A 14,852-nucleotide genomic window follows, 5' to 3' on the forward strand; every position below is an offset into this window, starting at 1 on the left:
GCTAGGCCCCTACCCTTAATATATTAACTGTTATTAATAACTGGTTTAACAGAGCTTAAGGGCCCTACCTTATTATACTTTAAATTAAACTGTTTAATAAAGAGTAGGCCTACCTTATTACAGTGTTTATTAAATACTGGTTAATAAAGAGTAGGCCTACCTTATTACAGTGCTATAAACTGTTTAAAGAGTAGGCCTACCTTATTACAGTGCCTATAAACTGTTTAAAGAGTAGGCCTACCTTATCAAATCAAATCAAATTTTATTTGTCACATAACACATGGTGTATCAGATGTTAATGTGAGTGTAGCAAAATGCTTGTGCTTCTAGTTCCGACAACGCAGTAATAACCAACAAGTAATCTAACCTAACAATTCCACAACTACTACCTTATACACACAAGTGTAAAGGGATGAAGAATATGTACATAAAGATATATGAATGAGTGATGTACAGAACGGCATAGGCAAGATGCAGTAGATGGTATCGAGTACAGTATATACATATGAGTTGAGTAATGTAGGGTATGTAAACATATATTAAGTGGCATTGTTTAAAGTGGCTAGTGATACATGTATTACATAAAGATGGCAAGATGCAGTAGATGGTATAGAGTACAGTATATACATATGAGATGAGTAATGTAGGGTATGTAAACATTATATTAAGTGGCATTGTTTAAAGTGGCTAGTGATACATTTTTTACATGTACATTCAGTTGTACAGCTAACTAAGTATTTCCCTTTCTCTGTTACACCGTATTACACTCTGTTTACACCCTATTACACTCTATTACACCCTCATACACTCTATTACACTCTATTTACACACCCTATTACACTCTATACACTCTATTGCACTCTATTACACTCTGTTACGCTGTATTACACTCTGTTACACCCTATTACACTCTATTACACCCTATTACACTCTATTACACTCATTACACTCTATTACACTCTATTACACTCTGTTACACTGTATTACACTCTAAATTACGCTTGTATTACACTCTATTACACTCTATTACACTCTGTTACACTGTATTACACTCTATTACGCTGTATTACACTTATACACTCTGTTACAACCCTACTTACACTGCTCATATACATTCTGTTACACTCTATTACACATGCTATTACACTCTGTTACCTGCTACTTACACTCTATTACGCGTATTACACTACTATACACTCTGTTACCACCCTATTACAATCTGTCTAAGCTGAATTACACTCTATTACCTCTGTTACACCCTATTACACTCTATTACATTCTGTTACACTCTATACACCCTAGTACACCCTATTACACTCTATTACACTATATTGCACTCTCATTACACCCTGTTACACTCTATTACACTCTGTTACACCCTATTACACTCACCACTTATATTACTCAGTTACACTTATTACACTCTGTACACCCTAGTACAACCTATTACACTCTATTACATTATGTTACACTCTATTACACCCTATTACACTCTATTACACTATATTGCACTCTATTACACCCTGTTACACTCTATTACACTCTGTTACAATATGTTACACTCCTATTACACTCTATTACAATCTGTTACACTCTATTACCACTATTGTACACCCGTTACACTTTATTACAATCCTGTTACACCCTAATTAACACTATTGCTTATACTCACACTATATTACACTCAGTTACACTTTATTACACTCTGTTACACCCTAGTACACTCTATTATACTCTATTTACACTCGGTTACACTCTATTTACACTCTGTTGCACTCGGTTCACGTTTCTTATGATAACTGTGTCATGTTGCTGAGTAGAGCTGGGATCAGGACTCACACAGCAGAGACCTAGAGGCCTTTTGTATGTGGTGACTGGAATTCCCTGATAACACACACCCAAGAAACAAGCGGAACTAAGGCCTATCAGTTCATCCACCCTATCAGTTGTTGGGTCGTGTAATGCTGCATACTTACATACATGCAGTGGCAAAATCATAAAGCACTTGGGTGAGCACATATTTGGCTGTTTTCTTGGAAACAGATTAAGCCAGTTGTGGATTTACAGATAGTTTCAATGGTTTCTAGTCTTGGACTACGTTTTCGGCATCTATCTGATAGTWAGAGCTCATATTAGAGATACGTTATTGACGGGCAGTTGTTCCTGTAAACTGAGGTTAACTGAGTCATAATCACAACCATTATTACACCAAGGACTCATGATTGACAGGACTGGTTTGTTCATCTCCGGTAGTCCAGTAGAGACACTGCATTCTGTGCTGCTATGTGTATTTATTTGGCAACGTTTCGGTCTTCATTGGGTCTCCAAAAAGGTCTCTATCTCCAAAAATCCCAACAGCTTAACTTGACTTTATTCTCTGAACAGAGAGTTGTTTTACAATAGTATTTTATTTCACCTTTCAGAGAGATTGCTCAGGTCCTAATTCTCCTGGCCTCCTGTCTGCAGGGGCAGCTGGGTAATTTTTAAATGTGGGTTTTAGTGCCAGCCTATGGCCTTTCTTCTGTATGTGTGTGTCCATGTCCACGTACCCTTAATTTCCTTATATACAGGAAATATTCTGTTTATCACAGATGTACATATTAACCAACAGTACTTACTTCTCTATAGTATTACGTTACATACAGACTACTGCAGTTTGACTTTATATCTTGTCTTAATGCTTTACTCATTTATCTTGTGGTCTGATCCCATATCTTCATCAGCTGTGTTTGTGTGTGTGTCTGTATCTGTGTGTGTGTATGTGAGTGTATGCGTGCGCATGTGGGTGTTTGTGTGGGACAATCACACTATTAATATCTGTGCTGATGGATCATCAGAGTTCTAGAATGTGTCTCCTGTGTTTTCACGGCTTACATTGTTCTGGCCTGTTGCCCCGGACAACAACATGACAACAGTACATCAGCAACAGACACATAACAACTCAACAATGTTATATTACTATCAGCAACAGACACATAACAACTCAACAATGTCTATATTCTATGAGCAACTAGACACATAACAACTCAACAATGTTATATTACTATCAGCAACAGACACATAACTCAACAATGTTATATTACTATCAGCACAGACACATAACAACTCAACAATGTTATATTACTTGATCAGCAACAGACACATAACTCAACAATGTTATATTACTATCAGCAACAGACACATAACAACTCAACAATGTTATATTACTATCAGAACAGAACACATAACACTCAACAATGTTATATTACTATCAGTAACAGACACATAACAACTCAACAATGTTAATATTACTATCAGCAACAGACACATAAACAACTCAACAATGTTATATTACTATCAGCAACAGACACATAACAACTCAACAATGTTAAATTACTATCAGCAACAGACACATAACAACTCAACAATGTTATATTACTATCAGTCAACAGACACATAACAACTCAACAATGTTATATTACTATCAGCAACAGAACACATAACAACTCAACAATGTTAAATTACTATCAGCAACAGAACATAAACAACTCAACAATGTTAATTACTATCACAACAGACAATAACAACTCAACAAGTTATATTACTATCAGCAACAGACACATAACAACTCAACAATGTTAATTACTATCAGCAACAGACACATAACAACTCAACAATGTTATATTACTATCAGAACAGACACATTAACACTCAACATGTTATATTACTATCAGCAACAGACACATAACAATCAACAATGTTATATTACTATCAGCAACAGACACATAACAACTCAACAATGTTAATATTACTAATCAGCAACAGACACATAACAACTCAACAATGTTATATTACTATCAGCAACAGAACATAAAACTCAACAATGTTATATTACTATAGCAACAGACACATAAGAACTCAACATGTTTATTACTATCAGCAACAGACATAAACCAACATGTTTATATTATTATCAGCAACAGACACATAACTCAACAATGTTATATTACTATCAGCAACAGACACATAACAACTCAACAATGTTAATTACTATCAGCAACAGACACATAACAACTCAACAATGTTAAATTACTATCAGCAACAGACACATAACACTCAAACAATGTTATATATAATCAGAACAGACACATAACAACTCAACAATGTTAATTACTATCAGCAACAGACACATAACAACTCAACATGTTAAATTAATACAGCAACAACACATAAAACTCAACAATGTATATTACTATCAGCAACAGACCACTACAACTCAACAATGTTATAATTACTATCAGCAACAGACACATACAACTCAACATGTTGTAAATTACTATCAGCAACAGACACATAACAACTCAACAATGTTATATTACTATCAGACACGACACATAACTCAACAATGTTATATTACTATCAGAACAGACACATAACAACTCAACAATGTTATATTACTATCAGAAAACAGACACATAAACTCAACAATGTTATATTACTATCGAGCAACAGACACATAACAACTCAACATGTTATATTACTATCAGCAACAGACACATAACAACTCAACAATGTTATATTACTATCAGCAACAGACATAAAAACGCAAACAATGTTATATTATATCAGCAACAGACACATAACATCAACAATGTTATATTACTATCAGCAACAGACACATAACAACTCAAACAATGTTATATTACTATCAAGCAACAGACACATAACACTCAACAATGTTAATATTCTATCAGCAACAGACACATAACAACTCAACAATGTTATATTACTATCAGCAACAGACACATAACAACTCAACAATGTTATAATTACTATCAGAACAGACACATAACACTCACAATGTTATATTACTATCAGCAACAGACACATAACAACTCAACAATGTTATATTACTATCAGCAACAGACACATAAACTCAACAATGTTATATTACTATCAGCAACAGACATAACAACGTCAACAATGTTATATTATTATCAGCAACAGACACATAAATCAACAATGTTAATATTACTATCAGCAACAAGATATATCATACTCAATGTTAATTACTATCAGCAACAGACACATACATCAACAATGTTATATTACTATCAAACAGCATAACAACTCAACAATGTTAAATTCTATCAGCAACAGACACATAACAACTCAACAATGTTATATTACTATCAGCAACAGACACATAACAACTCAACAATGTTATATTACTATCAGAACAGACACATAACAACTCAAATGTTATATACTATCAGCAACAGACACATAACAATCTCAACAATGTTAATTACTATCAGCAACAGCACATAACTCAACAATGTTATATTACTATCAGAACAACACATAACAACTCAACAATGTTATATTACTATCAGTAACAGACCAATAACAACTCAACAATGTTATATTACTATCAGAACAGACACATAACTCAACAATGTTATATTACTATCAGTAACAGACACATAACAATCACAATGTTATATTACTATCAGCAACAGACACATAACTCAACAATGTTATATTCTATCAGCAACAGACCATAACAACTCAACAATGTTATATTACTATCAGAACAGACACATAACAAATCAACAATGTTATAATTACTATCAGCAACAGACACATAACAACTCAACAATGTTAAATTACTATCAGCAACAGACACATAACATCAACAATGTTATTTTACTATCAGCAACAGACACATACTCAACAATGTTATATTACTATCAGCAACAGACACATAACTCAACAATGTTATATTACTAAGCAGCAACAGACACATAACAACTCAACAATGTTATATTACTATCAGCAACAGACACATAACTCAACAATGTTATATTACTATCAGCAACAGACACATAACTCAACAATGTTTATTTACTATCAGCAACAGACACATACTCAACAATGTTATATTACTACAGCAACAGACACATAACTCAACAATGTTATATTACTTCAGCAACAGACACATAACTCAACAATGTTATATTACTAAGTAATATATATATAACTAAGTATAAATATATATTACTATCAGTACAGACACATAACAACTCAACATGTTATATTACTATCAGCAACAGACACATAACTCAACAATGTTTAAATTACTATCACAGCAACAGACACATAACAACTCAACAATGTTAAATTACTATCAGCAACAGACACATAACAACTCAACAATGTTAAATTACTATCAGCAACAGACAACAACTCAACATGTTTATATTCAGCACAGACACATAACTCAACAATGTTAATTACTATCAGCAACAGACACATAACTCAACAATGTTATATTACTACCAGCAACGCACACATACTCAACAATGTTATATTACTAAGCAGCAACAGACACATAACAACTCAACAATGTAAATTACTATCAGCAACAGACACATAACTCAACAATGTTATATTACTATCAGCAAACAGACACATAACTCAACAAGTGTTATATTACTATCAGCAACAGACACATAACTCAACAATGTTAATTACTACAGCAACAGACACATAACTCAACAAATGTTATATTACTATCAGCAACAGACACATAACAACTCAACTTGACTTTTGACACTTCATCCTAATATACCATCGGTGTGTTCGCAGAATGCCAAGAGGCATAGCTTTCAATGGAAGAGGTGAGATCAGTCCATGATTCACATCATTTAAGTTGGATTCATATTACTTCTCTTGGTCAATAAGAGTTTCATCATTTCTTGAATGATTGATTAAATGCTTGATTGATTGACATTGCATATCTGTAATTGTCACTTCCTCACTCACTCATGTTTCCCTCCTTCACTCACTCACTCTTCTCTCTCTCTCTCTCTCTCTCTCTCTCTCTTCTGTCTCTCTTCTTCTCTCTCTCTCTCTGCTCTCTCTCTCTCTCTCTCTCTCTCTCTTCTCTCTCTCTCTTCTCTCTCTCTCTCTCCTCTCTCTCTCTCTCTCTCCCTCTCCCTACTCTCTCCATCTTTATCTTCCCTCTCTCACTCTTCCTCTCTCCATCTATCTGTCCCTCACACCCCTCCTCGTCGCCCTCTCTCACTTCTCTTCATAGTCCATCTCTCTGTCCCTCTCACCCCCCCTCCTCGTCGCCTCTCTCCACTCTTCCTAACTCCATTCTCTCTTCCCTTCACACCCCCCTCCTCGTCGCCCTCTCTCTCTTCCACCCACCCACACCCCATCCTGTCGCCGCCCCTCCCAACTCCTTCCTCTCTCCATCTCTCTGTCCCTTACACCCCCCTTCTGTCGCCCCTTTCTCACTCTCCCTCGCTCCATCTCTTGTTCCGACTCACCACCCCCCTTCCTCGTGCGCCCTTCTCACTCTTCCTCTCTCCATCTCTCTCTCCATCTTTACCCCCTCCCTTCTTTGTCTCCATAGCGATGAGTCGCAGCATCGTACGACAGAGTAAGTTCCGGCACGTCTTCGGACAGGCGGGGAAGACGGAGCAGGGCTATGATGACATACGCGTTTCCAAGGTGACGTGGGACAGCTCGTTCTGTGCCGTCAACCCAAAGTTCCTGGCCGTCATTGTGGAGTCCAGCGGGGGCGGAGCCTTCCTCGTCCTGCCCCTCTCTAAGGTAAGTCAGCCCTTAAAGGGGCAATCTGGGATTCAAACAACAACAAAGTAGACACCCTGCCACTTTTTTMGGTAAACAGCTGAGTGATGGGGCTGAAGGTCAGTCAAACCTTAAAGGGGTATTCTGCAATTGCTACATCCATTTTTTTACTTATAAATTAATGACATATACCCATTGACTCTTGAAGAATATTACTTATAAATGGCTCATGACCTTAGTTCAACTGTCGTAGCCCATCAGAACTGAAAATATAAGCTTGTTTTACTCCAATGTTTGTAAACAAAGTAAAWAWWWTTTTTAAACACACTATATAGCCTCAAAACTATCATTTTGATGTCATGGATGGTCTGTCCATGCATCCATAGCCGTCTATGAATTTGAGCGTGACATTTCTCCAGCCCCATCCCTCAGTTTTTTACAGAAACAGAGACAAGGTGGTGGCTTTTGTTATTGTTTCAACTGCTGATTGTCGCTTTATCTGTTTTTGACCTTTGCCTGTATATTTGAACTTATCCTGAAAGTAGTTTGTCATCCATGGTTCGGATTTGTTTCAAAAGCCACTACTAGTACTAATTTAACTTAATAGCCACTGCCAACCAAATGGGAGTGATAGGGAAAACTCAGGGACAAGTTCAAATCAACAAAACACAATGCACCGACATCGCACTGTACTTTACCTTTAAAAGTGATTTATGCTTCAGCTGTTATCCGTGTCATTTACAGCGGATGTGATCTCTGCTAAAGTCAGGGAAATGGCCTTTAAAAGTCAAGTGCAGTGCGATGTCAGTTTGTTTGAATCCCAGCCTTGGTTTGAAGTTCCTTAGAGGGGATTTAACACAATATTAACACAATATTAACACAATATTTTGAACACGATGAGCTTTCTGTGTTGGGCAGTTGAATTGGACTGTGTTGTCGGATATATACATCTCGGGGAACTTCTATAGTCCAAGCTAAGTCTTAGGTCCCAGAGTGTGTTTTGTTAAAATGTCAGAGTGGTGTGTTACCTTTCTCTAGTCTAGCTGATCTTCCTGATGGAACAGCGTTGTTGTGTGTGGGCAACGTTGAGGTCATTTCAAAAGTTATATATTCAGTCAATATTGTGTTTATTGTGAGAGTTCACTTCTAATCAGTGGCATAACGCAGTTTCACAGGACCTCCCGCAAGGTGCGAGCAAGGACCCCCCCCCCCCCCACCCCCCCAAAATGATATTTTTATAATTATTTTGGGGGATTTATTTTGCCATGGGGCATAGAGAACAATTTGCAATGTTATAGCTAATGTTATTTTACACATTTTGCCATGAGGCTGAGAGAAAATGAATCCCTTCTCCCCCCTCTCTACCCCCCCCTCCCCAAGTCTCACATTTCGCCCTTCTCTCTAGGGCCAGATTCACCAAGTGTTTTCTTTGTGTACCAGTTTCTTTCCACGGGAAATACCACACAGAAACAATAGAACAAAAATAAATATGTTAAAAGGACACAAGGAAATCATCTAGATAGATAAACACAGTTTCATGCTTTTCTCACTCCCCCCCCTAAAACAAAATGACAGGTGGAAACTTTGCACCTGGCGGGAGCCACACGTTTAGTCTGGCCTTAAGGACCCTGCTCTCTCCCTAGGATACAGTGGAGGGGATTGTTCCTACCACTGACTGAAAGCTCAGACTAACTAACCACCTGTTTAGTAAAATCTGACAAGACAGATACTTAGAGGATTTACAAAGTTCTAGACTGGTAAGATAATAGTTGCCATTCATTCAAGGTTTAGTTAGATGTTTATATTAGTGTTTGCCTCGTGATGAAGGCAGCTTATTGTCTAAAAGTTAGCTAATTACAGTAATAGATGTATTGCATCGCAGCAGTAGAGTTCCAAGCAAGCTGCCTTGTTTTTCTGTCTGTGTTAATAACAGGGAACGTTTGGTGCCCTTCGTTGAGTGTCCTTGCTCGGGGAAGAATTGAGCTGGAACTCTGTTGAAGTTGTTYTTATCTGAGTTCTCGTGTGTTTCCCCAGAGGACAAAGCTCCCGATGTGTTACTGTCGSTTCTGCACAGGCCTTGCTCTCTTGGCAGTCTATCCACACACAGCAAGGTGTTACCTGAAGCAGGGTTTCCCTACCTTCACTTAGACAGGTCCCCTTGCCCTCTGCCTGAAGGRGTCCGTATGCTTCCCAGCCAAAACAGTTCGGAAGAGTTTGTGCATATACTGTGGTATGACGACATTTTGTAACGTTTTTSTTTGTTTTGGAATTCAGTCAAAAACGAACTGTTCGGCTTTTCGGGCAGACAACATTTTTTATTGAGGGAAGACGAAGTTCGGCGCCGAAGTCAACGCCCCATTGTCGGTGATTGGTCAACAGTAGGGATTCTTAAATAAAGTCTTTGTTGCACATTTTGGGGAATTTTCAGAGGTGGACACTTTCTGTGGGAATTAACAGGAATATATGGGAATTAACGGGAATATATGGGAATTAACGGAAATACTCTGCTCAAAAAAATAAAGGGAACACTAAAATAACACATCCTAGATCTGAATGAATGAAATATTGTTCACTCTACCGGGGCTCCCGAGTGGCGCGGCGGTCTAAGGCACTGCATCTCAGTGCTAGAGGCYTCACTACAGACACCCTGGTTCCATTCCAGGCTCTATCACAACTGGACGTTATTGGGAGTCCCATACGGCGGTGCACAATTGGCCCAGCGTCGTCCGGGATTGGCCGTCATTGTAAATAATATTTTGTTCTTATCTGACATACCGAGTTAAATACAGGTTAAATAAATACATATAAAATAAGCGGTGACCACTGGACAGGGTTTTGGTGCCGGGGAACATCACATTAATGCAGACATATTCTGATCTCTGATACTGACAGTAAATCTGAACAACTGTCTGTCTATCTATTAGTGAAAAACAGACAGACAAAGAGAGTGAGGGGGAGAGCGAGTGAGGGAGAGAGAGTGAGAGAGAGAAAGAGAGGAAAGGAACACTGCCGCTACCTCGCTATCCAACCAAGGTGAACTGAAGTTACTGAATATCCTCTTCACTTCAGAGTGAGGAGAGTTATATATATATATATATTAGAGGGCTGGACAGACAGAGGGAAGAGGAGTGGGAGAGAGGGAGAGACATGGTTATATATTAGAGGGCTGGACAGACAGAGGGAAAAGGAGTGGGAGAGAGACATGGTTATACTGTATATTAGAGAGCTGGATAGACAGAGGGAAAAGGAGTGGGAGAGAGACATGGTATCATCTGGTATATTAGAGGCTGGACAGACAGGGAAAAAGGAGTGGGAGAAGCACATGGTTCATACTGTATATGTTAGAACGAGCTGGATTAGACAGAGGGAAAAAGGAGTGGAGAGAGACATGGTTATTCTGTATATTAGAGAGCTGGATAGACAGAGGGAAGAAGGAGTGGGAGAGAGACATGGTTATACTGTATTATTAGAGAGCTGGATAGACAGAGGGAAAAGGAGTGGGAGAGAGAGCATGGTTTATACTGTATATTAGAGGGCTGGAAGACAGAGGAAGAGGAGTGGGAAGAGACGAATGGTTATACTGATTAGAGGTGGACAGACAGAGGGAAGAGGAGTGGAGAGAGGAGAACATGGTTTACTGTATATTAGAGGGCTGGAAGACAAGAGGGAAGAGGAGTGGGAAGAGGAGAGGCAGGACATGTTATACTGTATGACGAGGGTGGATAGACAGAGGGAAAAGGAGTGGGAGAGAGTGAGAGAGACATGGTTATACTGTATATTAGAGGGCTGGACAGACAGAGGGAAGAGGAGTGGGAGAGAGACATGGTTATACTGTGGATCCCGATACTCTTAATAAAGATGAGCAAAAATGACTATAAAATAAATGTAAATACTGAGCTATATTGTATGCTATTTAAAGAAAGTTGTATTATATTATTTTATACTAATAGAATTGCTCAGAGAAAGAGATTTTGTTCAACAAGTAGTATGGTTTTTTATAAATTTAAAGGTAGGTGTCAAAATTATTGACACTGCTGTTTTCAATACCTTTCAACACATCACCTTGTGAGGATAAAGGCACTGAGCTTTTTCCTCAAATGTTTTATGAGTTGGAGAACCCATTGGGAGGAATCGTAGACCATTCCTCCATACAGAATCCTTCCAGATCCTTGATATCCTTCATCTGTACTTATGTTCTTCACTCTTCATTTCAAACCACAGGTTTTCAATAGGTTTCAAGTCCAGAGACTGAGATGGCCATTACAAAATGATGATTTTGTGTCCAATCAACCATTTCTTTGTAGATTTTGATGTGTGCTTGGGGTTATTGTCTTGCTGGAAAATCTACTTGTGGCCTAGTTTCAGCCTCCTGGCAGAGGCCACCAGGTTTTTGGCTAAAATGTCCTGGTACTAGGTCAAGTTTGTGATGTCCTTGACCATAACATCAAAGATCCAGCAACATATTTTACAGTAGGTTTGAGGTTATGATCTGCTCATGCATTCTCATTTTGACGCCAAACTCACCACTGGTCAAAGAGCTCTATTTCCATGTCATCCAACAAACGTAAACGCCTGAAGTTCACTCAGCGGCGTTGCCACTTGGATTGGAACCAGTGCTTTGGTCAGATGACATGAAAATAGAGCCCTTTGGCCACGCACACCACTGGTGGGTTTGGCGTCCAAATGATTACTTGTTAAACAAAATATCTTTCTCTGGGAAATGGTATTGGTATAAAATAATATAATTTCCCCATTTTGTTGAGGATTCAGTATAATTCAGTATCTGTATTATTTTATACAGTCTGTTTTGCTAATCTTTATCAAGGGTGCCAATCATTTCAGACCCCACTGTACATTAGAGCACTGGATAGTCAGTCTATATATATATCTGTGCTGCTCTCCATCCATCCTGCACAGGGTACGAGCCAAAAGAAAAACTCCCCTTTCAACACCTCATCAGACTGCTATAAATACACACCTCAGGAGGGTAGGATGTGTGTATGTATGTGCGTGTGCGTGTATACGTGCGTGGGTATATGTGTGATGGGGTTGAGAGACACGTTGTTCAAATTGACGGAACAGGAAGTGGTGAAATAGCACAGGAAGTGACATCATTGGTCAGGAATGCACATGTTCCTGGTGTGTGTTTCAGGCATTTCTAACTAGAGTGTACACTGTGTATATTGCAGTGTAATGTGATGTTGTCTGCCTGTCTGTCCTGTCCTATGTGATGTAGATGGGTCGTCTGGATAAGAACCACCCGTTGGTGACTGGCCATACTGGGCCTGTCCTGGACATCGACTGGTGCCCTCACAACGACAACATCCTGGCATCCTGCTCAGAGGACACCACAGCCATGGTAAGGCTGGCAGCCCGTGTGTGTGTGTTATATCATAGGGAAACATTATAATGTATCAACTGTCAGTGTTTTTAAGAACTGGCCCTGGACTGCTGTTCATCTAATGAGCTGTTAAACCAAGGTCCTGACTGGTCCTGACTGACGTGGTCAGTAATGATCCCATGAGGAGTACTATAGTACTGTGGTGTGGGATGTTAGCCTCGGTGTCCTGCCTAAACCCCTCACTTATAACAAGGGCTGAGGACTCAGGCTTGGCGTGTGTGGGAGAATAGAAAGGTGGGTGGTGTTAGGGGGACGGCGTGTTAGGTGGAGGGAAGGGGTGCTGCCTGCAGAGGGGTGGGGTGTGGGCGGTCCAAAAGGGGGGGGGGGGGGGTTGGGTTGTTGGGGTAACGGCTGGTTGGTATTTTATAAACATGTGTTAACACAGCTCCCCTGAATACCCCTCTGCCTCATTCACCAATCAGATGACAGAGCCTCTCAGGTGAGCAGGGATGAGAAATCAAAGCTGTGTGTGTGTGTGTGTGTGTGTGTGTGTGTGTGTGTGTGTGTGTGTGTGTGTGTGTGTGTGTGTGTGTGTGTGTGTGTGTGTGTGTGTTGTGTGTGTGTGTGTGTGTGTGTGTGTGTGTGTGTGTGTGTGTGTGTGGTGTGTGTGTGTGTGTGTGTGTGTGTGTAAGGAATGTGGTTTATCAGACCTAGTGCTACAGTCCATCAAGACCTTGCATCACAAGGGCAGCACAAGGACAAGTGTGTGTGTGTGTGTGTGTGTGTGTTGTTAGTGTGTGTGTGTGTGTGTGTTTAGTGTGTGTGTGTGTGTGTGTGTGTGTGTGTGTGTGCTTTCTTGCGTTCTGGTTTTTATCAAAGAGGGAACGTGTTGATACAAACAAGGGATTTTGTGATAAAGAACACATATCGTATATATTATAGTGAAATCAAGCTACAGAAGTAGACATCATATGATGATACAGTCAGTAAGATTCAAACCAGAGGTTCTGTCTTGTAGCGGCTGCTTGTGTGAACTAATGATGTACAGCACTGGCTGTTTATGATGCCATGTGTTACTATACTACTGTGTTCTGGAAATGGGATAAGAGCATGGTGACAGACAGACAGACAGACAGACAGACAGACAGACAGACAGACAGACCAGACAGAGCAGACAAACAGACCAGACAGACAGACAGACAGACAGACAGAACAGACAGACAGACAGACAGACAGACAGACAGACAGACAGACAGACAGACAGACAGACAGACAGACACAGACAACAGACAGAGACAGACAGACAGACAGACAGACAGACAGACAGACAGACAGACAGACAGACAGACTGACTGACTGAACTGACTGACTGACTGACTGACTGACTGACTGACTGACTGACTGACTGACTGACTGACTGACTGACTGACTGACTGACTGACTGACTGACTGACTGACTGACTGACTGACTGACTGACTGACTGACTGACATTTTGATAGATAGGATATATAGATAGGATAATATAGATAGGATATATAGATAGATATATAGATAGATAGGATAAGATAGATAGGATATATAATAGATAGGATATATAGATAGATAGGATATATAGATAGATAGGATAATATAGATAGATAGGATATATAGATAGATAGGATATATATAGATAGGATATATAGATAGATATATAGATAGGATATATAGATAGATAGATATATAGATAGATAGGATATAAAGATAGATAGGATATAAAGATAGATAGGATATAAAGATAGATAGGATATAAAGATAGGATATAATAGATAGATAGGATATAAAGATAGATAGGATATATATAAGATGGATATATAGATAGATAGGATATATATGATAGATAGGATATATAGATAGATAGGATATATAGATAGATAGGATATAAATATA

General features: G+C 39.0%; 1 pseudogene; it reads left to right on the top strand.

Annotated features, from left to right (window-relative positions):
* The window catches only part of LOC111963748 (coronin-6-like), a 38,125-nt pseudogene that overhangs the window by 8,552 nt on the left and 14,721 nt on the right, over positions 1-14,852 (top strand).

This window comes from Salvelinus sp. IW2-2015, linkage group LG5, assembly GCF_002910315.2.
Source record: "Salvelinus sp. IW2-2015 linkage group LG5, ASM291031v2, whole genome shotgun sequence".
Classification (NCBI taxonomy): Eukaryota; Metazoa; Chordata; class Actinopteri; order Salmoniformes; family Salmonidae; genus Salvelinus; species Salvelinus sp. IW2-2015.